At 33.0% G+C, this 12,969-nt stretch overlaps 1 pseudogene; it reads left to right on the top strand.

The window, feature by feature from the left end:
- The first annotated feature begins 105 nt into the window (after window positions 1–105).
- Window positions 106–3,185, top strand: LOC114416278 (annotated as a pseudogene).
- The last annotated feature ends 9,784 nt before the right edge of the window (window positions 3,186–12,969 follow it).

The raw sequence follows: 12,969 nt of genomic DNA, 5'->3' as shown, positions 1-12,969 counted from the left end.
TTTTTTAGGTTCTATATTCTGACAAGGGGATGAGGTTGATGCCAATGCTCCCCTACATGCCCCTTGTTGTCGCACGTGTTACTTCGCCCTCAACCTTGTCTGCATCGTCGACCCTCCAAGATCTGGATTTGCCTCTTCGCCTGCATCTCTGACAAATCCCTCCCTGCAGTACATCTGTTGAGTATCACTCCATTGTCAACAACGCCACCGTGCCCACCTGTTCCTTTTTGTTGTCGACGTGTGCGTAATTGAATAAGAGATCGATTTCCTACACTTTGCGTTATCACAAATGATGGAGTTGTTGAGATTGCTATCACAATCCACTCACTGTCAACTCCAACCCTTCATTTTTTACCACCTCCGTCAACCTTCTTCATATCTTGCAATCCAAACACCCTGATTTCTTCTTTCACTTTACATTCTAAACAGTGGGTAATTTAGAGATATAAATGTCAAAAAATACCCAAGTGAAGCACATTTAGTAAACAATGGAGGTGCATTTAGCAATTGCAATGTGAGAGGTTAAGCCGCTTAAGTACATTATATGTTTGAAGGAAATGAGCACTAAAAAAAGTGTGAAGGAAATGGGCCATTTGCTTACTTTGCAAAGAAAATAAATGAAAGAGACTCTTTTTAATTTGCAAAGAGGGAAAAGAAAAAAAAGTGATATTATTATAATTAAAATGAACAAATACAAAAAAATAAAATTTAACCGCTTTATTTGTCACATTTTGTTTTTCTGTTTGTTTTTGTCACAACAAAAAAGTGAATTTGTCCCAACCAAATGGATTCGGCTTCGTTTCTATGCAGTCACAAGATCAGGCACTCAGCAATCACTTAAATCGGAGCGTTCGATCAAGATTAAAAGGCCCAAGTTTCAATATCGATAAATCAGATTAAAAAAACTCACTCAAACCGTGAGCCATCTGATTATCATCACACAGTTCCAACCATACACTATTACAGTGCTCTGAGCGCTACAAATTACTACCTGGTTACTCCTTTGATTATTCTTCTCGAACGTTATTCTCAAAAGGAAACACACTCTGCTTTAGTAGAAGAAGAAACTGCGCTCAGCATCATTGAACACTAGCAAACTCGGTGACAACGAAGGTCAGTACTTCCATCCGTAAGGGTTTCTATTTTCCCCCATTTTTACGGCATATTATGGTGCAGTTTGTATAATCATAGTTGCGAGCCATGTCATCGGTTTGTTTTGCTGGTAAAACATGTCACTGTGTCATGTGTACACAACACCAGAAGTTTAGTATAATAGAATTATGCCCTTTATTTCTGTAACAAATAAAATGTGTAAAAAAGGGACGTAATTAGTTTGTGTTTTTTGGTTTATGAACTACATCATCTTAGTTGTTTTATTTGTGAACTTGTAAATTTGTTAGATACGTTATATGTGTGGCTTAATTTGCAAACATATGGTTTTTTTTTCTTTTCTTATTTTTGGAAAAATTGTGGGGGAGCTTTAGTAAAATTTATGTTTAATGTGTTTATTGGGGTTTCAAAACCATGGCATGATGGTGTTTTGAGACCTGATATACTTTGGGAACCAAATGTAGAAGTTGATAATTTCTATCATTGCCCTTCTCAGTGGTTTCTGTGAAGCAAGAAAGAAACAATTTTACGGATGCTCCTCAACGAAAGGAAATAAAGCTTTTAAAACATGTGATGGAAAGTGGTTTTTGGAGCAACGTTCCCCAGCGATTGCAAACAAAGAGGAAGAGTAAATTCAATGGCAAGGGAGCACTTTCTACATCGAAGGCAGTGCTTTCTAAAACGAAGGAAGCACTTTCTAGATCCAATGAAGCACTTTCTGCACCCAAGGAAGCTCTTTCTAAACCGAAGGAAGCACATTCTAGACCCAATAAAGCACATTCTAGACCCAATAAAGCACTTTCTACACCCAAGAAAGCGCTTTCTACACTGAAGGAAGCACTTTCTAGATCCAAGGAAAAGCTAAACAGTGGAGATTTTGATATTTACTTGAAGTGAGTTACTGTCTAATGATTTATGATGTGAAAGGAGCAACTTCAAAATTGATGCCTTATTTCTAAATATAATTTTTGTGGCAGGAAAATATGGAAGATTTTCTCAGAAGATAGGTTGAGGCATTGTACATACTGACAGCTTATGGTTTAGTCTCTACAGGACCTCTTCATCTAAAGACAAAGTGTTGACTTGGATTAAAAAAGAACCTATTTTCTCAAAGTCATATGTTTTTGTGTTCCTATAGTCTGCTGGTAAATGCACTCAATTTCCTGTTTATTGCCAAAGAGCCATTTCTTTATTAGTCAAATATTAATCCATGTTATAGGGGTCATTGGAGCCTCGTGCCATTTTGGTGAAAGCTTGGAATCAACTACCAGATCACGGTGCATGTTGTTGCTGGATTCTCTTGAAATGGCCAATCCAAGACGGCTCAAACCTAAGATTAGAAGGTGTGTCATTCCTCAACAATATCGCTTTATTTTGATCAGACATTATTGTCTAGTTGTGGAGTATTTAAGACATGCAAACTTTTTATGTTCATTTTCAGATTTGTATTAGATATTTATAGAACAGGGGACAGGCCTGAGGCTAAGCATCTCATATCTCGAATTCCTTTTTTGGTGCCCAAGGTAATTATCACCCTTTCTATTATTTTCATCTCCAGTGTAACCAAATATTGAAGAAAAAACAAATTATTGTAGGTGCCACAACAAAGAGATGGTAATGAATGTGGATTTTTCATCCTCTATTTCATTAATTTGTTTTTGGAGTGTGCGCCTGATAACTTTAGCATGGAGGGATACCCTTTGTAAGTTATCTCATTTGCTGTTCTTGAAATTTATTTATTAAAACATGCATTTTGATTCAGTTATGTTTGACATTGACATGCTGCAGATGAAAAAAGATTGGTTTACCTTTGAAGACCTAGATAGGTTTTATGAGAGACTTGGTTCACTGAATTAGATGTCCCCAAACTTGACCAGACTAGTGATTAGATCTAACATACTTTATTGTTGACTGATTATATTGTATTGGTAACGGGGGGATTTGTTCATATAGGATAATAGGAGGCAAGCATAACTTAGAAGTTTCTTCTATTAGAGAGGGTACTCTCTTCTATGCATGTAGTTCAACTCTATTGGAATTATATTCTGTTCTGGAATTGATGTTTACACTACTAATTTGCTTCTATTTGTACAGTTGTTAAATCTTGTTCAAATTCATAAAAACAGTATTTATGTTAGCGTGGTTGATAATTTTTGGCATAAATGTAGAGTTTAGCAGATTGCTAATAATGCTATTGATGATAATGAAAACTGGGGGTGTCTTAAACATGATAATGAAAAACATCAACTTTTCATTACTTCGGAGTAGTTCATAATAACATGATTTTCTTCAAGTAATGTCATGTGACTTGAGTGATTATGGTGAGTTTATTTTCACCATCTTCTCAATATGCTTCTCTTTTGTTAGTTTTGTATTTCATAATTATAGAGAATTGTTGAGTATTTGTCATTGTGATCTCACTACGTGTGACGGACTATATGGATAACATATCGCCTTACCTCACTATGTGAGGCTAATTACATGTACAACTATACAACTCAGACCTCAAAAGGGGAGCATTACCTCATTCAAGATCTAACTTGAGCTCAATTAGAATCAACTTGGGACAATTTGGACACAAACACATTGCAGGGTAAAGAAAAATATTAACAATACAGTTAATTTCATCGACACAAGAAATTATTAGGTGGTTTAGGACTACCACGTCTTTTATGATCCCGACCAATAATCATGTGATAAATGGACAATGAAAAAATATATTCACTAAATCAAAGATACACTTGATAACTATCTAACAAGAATATTGTGTTTTTCCTTAATTTAAGAGATCTTAATCAATTTAAAATATTAAGTTATTTATGTGTCACATGATTACTGGTGAGGATCATGGATGATGTGGTGATTTTAGAGCACTTTATAATTTCTTTGTTGACACAAGCTTTTAATTGGATTCTTGATCATTGATTAAAACAATATAATTTTTTCCTAATTTAATAGTAATTCTTGTAATTTATTCTAATAAATATTAGTTAATAATAACAATATGATTTGGTCCCCTGATTTTTAAATGGTTTAATTTGATGGTATGTAGTTTATAAAATTGGTTCAAAGTCTTTTCATCTAAATTGAGACTAATACTGTCAAACGGTTAAGCAATACACATGTGCTGCTTATACACTTTTTGATGGTATAATCGCTTGTAAGTTATTTTTTTTATTTTTTTTATTTTTATATATATTATGTATACCAAAACCATAAGAAGAAGAAAAAAAGCAACAGGTGCAGATCATGATTTTCACTCAATAATACTGGCACAACACAACTCACTCGCCACCTCCTCCATGAACCCATCATAGCGTCAACCCTCAGCCACAACACATCCACATTTCCATCAAAGCCAAACACAACAAGTTGAAACCATCACATAAGAGGCCGTGAGAGCCATATGATCAGTTTGCTTGCCGGCAAAACATGTCACCATGTCATGTGTACACAATACACAACACTAGAATCTTAGTATAATCGAGTTGTGTCCTTATCTCGGTAGGAGAAATTACGATATTGGGCTTTTTAAAGCCGTGGGATGGATCATAATGAATGCATTTTCCATTTTGTGATTTCCAGATATGTTCATAACTGAATAATTGTAAAGTTTTGTAATCCGTGTACTTATAATAATCAATATTGTTGCTTTATTTCAGGATTACTAATGCTGAGTAAAATTTAGGTGAGAGTTAATGAAGTTTGAGAGGTTGGCAAAATCGTTATTTTTTTTCATATTGATGACAAGGTATATCCTATTATAATTTATTGTTCTTTTCCTGTCAAATGTTGTAATCTAATTCCTTTTTTGATGTTGTTGCTTAGGAGAAAGACTTGGAACATCTCAAGGTGACAAGCAAGACCGTTGTAGTTGGACAGAAGATGCCTTGCTGTTTTATACATTGCAGCTTGGTTTTGTTGACATGGATTTTGATCTCAATGCTAAAGGCAATGAGAAAGTTGAAAGGTAATTATTGGGTGTAAACATGTAAATAATCGTAGCTCTTATCTTTGGCTTGTGTTGTAGATCACTCTTGGTTTTCTAACTTGTGTCATGGTGACAGTTTGTGTGAAGAAGGTGGTGATTGGGAGAGAAAGAATTGGCTGAAAGTACGGCCTGCCTGTACTTCATGTCAATTCTAAATTTCAAGAGGGCTGCCAATGTTCTTGGATTCTATTTCAACCTTTACATTTTATGAACTTTTCACTTGTGACACTTTTATATTTTACACTGTTTTGACAACCATTGTACCGTTGGATGGAGTTTCTTTGAAGCGGAAGGTTGTTCTCACTCTATTTTATCTTTTTCCTCTATGTTTCATATTTCATGTTGTTAACTTTACTTTGTCCATGTGAGGTAGTGGATGCACATGATATCTTGATAGTAATGGACAAGATCCATTTATTTCAGAGTTTCTAAATTCCCTGTATGACTGTCCCTATGGATCTTTTCTTCACTGTGCATTCCGTGAGCAGACATCTTGCTTATCTTGTTACCTTTATAGCTATCTTGAAGTAGTTTTGCTCTTCACTATCGACATTTCATTCCAATTAATTTTCTCCATGTTGCTATAATTTTAGGTTTTGTTTAATTCAGGTGTTTGATTCTATTTTAATAGTTTTGTACCATTTTGAAAGAAAAAAATCAGCTGGTTTGAGTGAGCAAATCAAGTTGGACCAGTCATTCATTCACATTTCATGAAGAAGGTCAAGACTGTTGTTTATTCCTAGTTCGGGTCAATTTGGTGGGTTTCTGATGTTTATCCAATGCTAGATGGACGTGATATTCTTAATTCTTCTAGTAGTCTATTTAGGTGTCTTATTCAGTTATTCAATTTTAAAATGAATCAGATTATTTAATTAATTTTTTTATGAATGGATAATAAATAATTATAATTACTTATGAATGGGAGGCAATAATAATATTTGTACATTGGATTCCCCGTTTTAACTGATTAGTATAGTTAAAAATCCTTCTGATGAATGGTAACAGCCTTAAGGTTATATCTTTAGGAACACATGATGTGTACAGCATCTTTGATTGATAACAATCATAGTTATTAACAGCGGGTGTTGCCGCTATCGCGACGGAGCGGCACCCATCCGCGACGAAGAGGGTCGTAGTGGCGCGGTTCAATGTCGCGGATGTCGCGGCGGGGTCGGAGTGGCGGAGTGATGCAGGATCTGAACCGGATGTTTGCGCGGCTACGTTGACACTGTGGAAATTTCAGAAATGCCCTCACTTAATGCGGAAAAGTGAGGATATTTTTAGTATTTTGCTTCTTGTATTACATCTCCCCGTCCATCTCCTGCGGCTTTAGTGATCTTTTCTATTAAACTGTTTGAAGCCTTTCCCACAACTTTAGTGATCTTTTTTATTAAACTGTTTGAAGCCCTCCACAGAAGAAATTTCCAGAGAAGATTTAATTGCTCCCCTTATGAGATAGGTGGGGTGCTATTTTGACCTTTGCAATGTAGATACTTGTTTTTATTCATAAAATAGAACAGAAAAAATAGAAAAATATAAGTAGGATAGGATTTATAATGTGATAAAAAAAGATTAAAATAACTAGAACTTTTTTTGTATTTAATTCTGTTTTTGCACTTATATATACATATTGCTAATTATTTAACATATAAAAAAAGCATTAAAATAACGGTCATTTCACTATCTGCTATCTCACTATTCCAAATTTGTTTGGGGTTGACGGTCCCTTATGCCGGTATTGACAACTATGATAATAATGATGATTAGTTAGCCTACAACAAACCGGTAAGCTTGCACTAAGCGTCTAAATTTTTTGAGTGAACATCATCATGTCATACAAATAATTCAACATAACTTTTCCTTCAGTGCATTACAATGTCATTGATATTTCGAATCTTCAGCCAACATTTCGAATCTTCAGCCAATACAACTATCTATCGCATGACACTCTGTATATGTATTATTTTTAGTTTTTTTTTTGTGGGAACAATTAATAGATTAAAATGGTTATAATATCCTTTACTTGATCTTTCTATACATTTATAAATATTTTTTTTACTATTTGTTAAATATCACAATAAGATTATAAATATTCTATTAATTCTGTAATATTTAAAATTTATTTATGCTACATTTATATCTTTATTCTTTTAAAATTCTACACATGCAAAGTATGACAAAATGTATGTTATATTTTGTTATCACATCTTTTTGTTAATTTATTAATTTTTATTTAACATAAAATTACAATATTTACATTAACCATTTATACCCGCCTAAATTTTAATCCAGTCTAAATAAGTTTCTTTATAAGCAATTATAATGAAAAAGATAAGACAAAAAAATAACTATTCATAATTTTTTTTCTTACAAGTACTTAGTATTGAAAAGCTCCTCTAGTGAGAAAGATATTATTATATTCAAATTACTTTTAAAACCTGAGAATGTATGGATAGCTAACAATAAATTGAAATATATATATATATATATATATATATATATATATTATTAAAATTATTATATATGTGCAAGTATATACTAGAAGATATATATTTACATCCATTCTCGTTAAAATTTGTGGATAAATACTCCTTTCATCTCTATTTTTATCTTATCTATTTGTAAATATTTTTACATGTAACCATTAAGGTTTGATTCATGGAGAGGAAGTAAGACGTCGGGGAATTAGAGTATTGCTTTTATTACAGACAACAATGCATTAGGCGTGGTGTCACGCATACTTGCCGATTACGAGCCAATGGCATGAAAAAGGCTGGAAGATAGAATGTGTGTGAAGTTGAGGCACGCAGGATCAGGTTCTGAGTAAATGTTGGTTATACACTGTAAGTACATGTCTATAGCATGTTAGTAAAAATTAATAAATGAACTGATAAAAAGTATCCGTACAGTATGCACTCTTCTTATGCATAAGGCATGAGACAACAAATGCAATATAATTGAGTGAAAATGGTCATGGTACATCTTGTACTCTTTGATCTGATTAAGTAGTAAAATATCTTTGTTTTCCTTTCAATAAACGAAGTGTATTTCTTTTAGCTTGATTATGTTTTTTCGAGACGTGTTGAACATGATTTAACAGCGACACTAACATGTTTTAGATGTTTGTTAGCACATTAATTTGGAAAGAAGTGAACATGTATCAAGTTGAAGTAACTGACAATTACTCCTATGCGTAAGTTGTCTCTCATGTTACTTGTGCACACACTTGTTACAAAACAACATTGATAGTTTGATACTTTGTTGGGATGTTTGGTTTAATATATTTTTAGTTGCTAATATAAATTTGTATTTTTAATCTCTTAAATTTTTTAAATGCTTATTTTAGTTCCTCTCGACTAATTTTTGGTCATTTTGTTACACAACTTGTAACGATTTTTTTATGTAAGAAGTACTAAAAAGTATTTTTTTTTAATTTATATAAAAAAATATTTTTTATATAAATGATTTTTTTAATAAACTATTGAGTGGGTCAAACCCATCTTAGTTTTGAATCACCGGTCTTACTTTTGAATCTCAATTTCTGCCCCACCAATAAAATGTTGACACATCATTAACTATACCATGTGTATTTTGTCTTCAATTAACGATATATATCCCTCACAAAATCCCTAAACCAGGGATCCTTCCCAACAGAGAGTAAGGCAGAACCGCATTTTCTTCCTGTGCCTTGGAGTTGAAATCATTCTCTTATGGTATTCTCCATTACTGTGTACCCCGTTCCCGTTTGTATTAAGAAGGAATAAAAAAAAATCTACTGCACATTAAAGGAACGGCATGATCAAAAACAATTTACAACTTGTACATCTAGTTTGGGGTTGAGATCATATCTGTGGTATTTTCCACAACACTACAACAGACTGAGTTATATTGCTGGGTCATGCTTGACTTCTTTGTCATATTATTTAAATCTTTAATATGAATGTAATCAAATAAGAGACTTTTGCTAAGTCTTTGGAGTTTTTTTTATCATGATCTTAGTTAGATCTAGCATCTATGAATCAAAAGAGGCCATGCTTCAATATCACAACCGATAATCTGCTGATTAAAAAAAACGATTGTTTCTTTACCACAAATTTATTTTTATTGGATTGTTTTTTTACATGTGGCACTCTATGTTTATTCAAGTGGATTTTTTATCGTGTTTTTATGTGTATTAGACAACCTGGTCAGGGATGATAGAATTTCGGATGGGTCCACGTTCTCCTTCCACCTGTTTTTTTTTTTTCGTTACAGTTTTTTTGGGAATTTGTTTTTTGAATTTGGTCTATTTTTCTCCCATATTCAACCCTTATCTCTATCACGTTCATTAACAATCTCACATCCTTATCCTCTCAAACCCATGTTTTGATTTACAAATTGGTTGAACTTTCTGATGGACAGACTCTATAAATAAATAGGATGGGGTGTTCCTAGTTTTGTATCACCAAGTCTACTTTTCTATTCAGAAAAATATACCTTCGATTCAGAGTGGGTAAGGGTCTGGAAAAACAAAGCTGCCTTCGGGTTCGTGTTTGCGCCGCTTCGTGTTTGATCTGCAATGTCTCGAGATATGCTTGTGCTCTTTTTTTAGCTTCCGCTGTTTGATTTGAATATGACATTTAAATTCATTTACATGTTTAAATCAGTATGTATATATTAATTACATTTGGTATTAGAGCTAAAAATGCCTCTGCCTTGCTTCTGTTTTAGAATTATATGAAGTAACACTGTTCTATTCAATATGGAAAGAAAAGTAGAGAAGAAAGATGTACCCTTTAATGGTCATTTTAGAATAAGGTATAATATGACACCGTTGGAAGAAATATCATGGAAGTTTGAAAGCATAAACTTTTATATATTAAAATTAACAAAAAAAAAAGAAAAGAAGATTATGGATCCTCTCCTACTTTTAACATAAGAGGTCCTGATAAATCTCAATAATTTATCATGTAAAGCGGTGTTTTACTACGCCAGGCTATCAATGTTTTAAATGAGATTTTGTTGCATCAACGAAAATTTAGAAACTTTGATTGAGCTGTGATAGTTTATAAGGCCATTTTTCACCTATAGGAAAAGACATTAATTTATTATTTATCTACTTAATCAATATGATTTAAATGTGAGTTATTAAGTGCCTTTTAGTGTGTTTGAATTATTTATTAAGATTAATTGTATGTTTATTTTTGGTATTTAAGCATGCAATATTAAGTTAAATAATTTATGCACATTAAATTTAATGGTTAAGAGCTTATATGTTTCAAATATTGGATAATCGTATGCATATATTATTTATTTACTTTTGAAGTTTTGTGTGTATGATTTTATGATTTTATACATGCGAAGTTATCTTGAATATTTTTATGCAATGTTATTCAATTTATTTAGAATATTATGTAAATATTTAGCTCTTATTAAGAATTAATGTTAAGTGATTAATATGATTTAATTAATTAAAGAATAGTCACAACATCTTTAATTGATTAGGTTCATATATTAAGTGTAAAAAAATCACATTTAAAAAAAAACATTGGTTGCGATTAATCATATTTAATGTGATAAAATATACCCACAAGAATTTTGTTATATTTGTATGATTAATTAGGATAAAACATCAAGTTATATTTCTTAATTTACCCACAGGAATTGAGAAAAAGGAACATAATTTGATAGTTTTATCATAAGTATGAGTCTAATTGAGTAAGACTTTGGCTCACAGGCAAGTTGTATGTCACTAGGTTCATGAACTAATACATATTTTACATTGGTAAAACATGACAATTTATTGAGTCTTAAATTATGAATAATGAGAATGTATTCTTGAACTTTGCAGTTAATCAATCTACAAACATTTCTGAGATTAAGTGTGATATTCCCAAATTGAAAGAGGACAATTATAAGGTTTGGAGGGAGAGAATTCTCCTTCATTTAGGCTAGATGGATATTGACTATACTATTAGGAAAGACGAACCACTAGGCATTACTGAAACTAGCACTCCAGACGCTGTCAATCTTTATGAAAAGTATGAGAGATCTAATTGTCTGTCTGTAATGTTCACAAAGACTAATATATCTGCTAGTATCCATAGTTCTGTCGATCAGCATGAAAAAGTCAAGGATCTTTTGAAGGCCATTGATGATCAGTTTATTACATCTTATAAGGCCCTTGCCAGCACCCTTATAATGCAGTTCTCATCCTTAAAACTCCAAGGGATAAGGGGTGTACGTGATCACATTATGCACATGAGAGATATAGTGGCTCAACAAAAAGCCTTGGAGGTTACCATGTCTGATTCTTTCCTAGTACACTATATTTTGTGTTCTCTGCCCTTACAATATGCTCCCTTCAAAATCTCTTATAACACACATAAAGACAAATGGTCAATTAATGAATTGATGACCATGTGTGTTCAAGAAGAGGAAAGGTTAATTGTGAAAGAGGGCAAAAGGGTGAACTTAACCGTTCATGGAAAGAAGAAAAGGGATCAACCCAAAAACAAGGGCAAGATTCATGCTCAGCCAATCATAAAGAAAGAGTCCAAGTGTTTCTTTTGCAAGAAGAAATGGCACATGAAGAAAGATTGCTTAAAGTTTAAGAGTTGGATGCACAAGAAAGGTACTCTATTTGATTTTGTTTGTTATGAATCTAATATGGTTAGTATTAATCATAACACATGGTGGATTGATTCTGGTTCTACAATCCATGTTTCTAATACCTTGTAGGGTATGGAAAACCTAAGGAAGCTAGTGGGAAGTGAGCAACACATCTATTTAGGAGGCAAGATGAGCTCACATGTGGAGTCCATTGGGACGTGCAATTTGGTTTTAAGTAGCGGTTTCATTTTACGTTTAGAAAAGATTTTTTATGTTCCAAGTTTTTCTAAGAATTTGATTTCTATATTGAGACTTGCGCCATTGGATTTTTCTTTTAATATTTCGGATTCTGGTTTTACTTTAATTAATAAATCTAGAATTATTGGTTCTGGTGCATTACTCGATGATCTTTACTATATTGAATTGCAAAATGATGCTGCTTATAATTCTATGCATGTTACCGTCGGGGTTAAACGATGTGTTGTGAATGAGGAATCCTTTATGTTGTGGCACCATAGATTAGGACACATCTCTATCGAGAGAGTTAAGAGATTGGTAAATGAAGGGGTACTTAGTACTTTGGATTTTGCTGATTTTGAGACTTGTGTGGATTGCATTAAGGGTAAGCAAACTAACAAGTCTAAAAAGGGTGCAAAGAGGAGCTAAAACCTATTAGAAATCATACATATCGATATTTGTTATCCATATATGGATGCAAGTAGTCCGAAATACTTTATCTCCTATATAGATGATTATTCATGATATATGTATCTCTACTTACTTCGTACTAAGGATGAAGCTTTGGATGCCTTTAAAATTTTCAAGGCTGAAGTCAAGAAACAATGTGGAAAGCAAATTAAGATCGTGAGATTTGATCGAGGTGGAGAGTACTATGGTAGATACATGGAGAATGGACAAGCACCTGGTTTGTTTGCGAAGTTTCTTCAGGAACATGAGATTGTTGTCCAGTACACTATGTCTGGTTCTTCGGATCAGAATGGTGTGGCAGAAAGAAAAAACTGAACTGTAATGGACATGGTAAGAAGTATGAGAAGTAATTAAAAACTTCCTCAATTCTTGTGGATTGAAGCATTAAAGATGGTTGTGTATATATTAAACCGAGTTCCAACCAAAGCTGTCTTAAGGACACCTTTCGAGTTATTCAAAGGTTGGAAACTGAGTTTGCGACATATACGCGTTTGGGGATGCCCATTTGAAGTGAGAGTTTATAACCCACAAGAGAAGAAACTAAACCCAAGGACTATTAGTAGGTATTT

This window comes from Glycine soja, chromosome 6, assembly GCF_004193775.1.
Source record: "Glycine soja cultivar W05 chromosome 6, ASM419377v2, whole genome shotgun sequence".
Classification (NCBI taxonomy): domain Eukaryota; kingdom Viridiplantae; phylum Streptophyta; class Magnoliopsida; order Fabales; family Fabaceae; genus Glycine; species Glycine soja.
The sequence above is the reverse complement of the archived record's forward strand: the minus strand, read 5'-3'. Positions and strand labels throughout refer to the sequence as shown.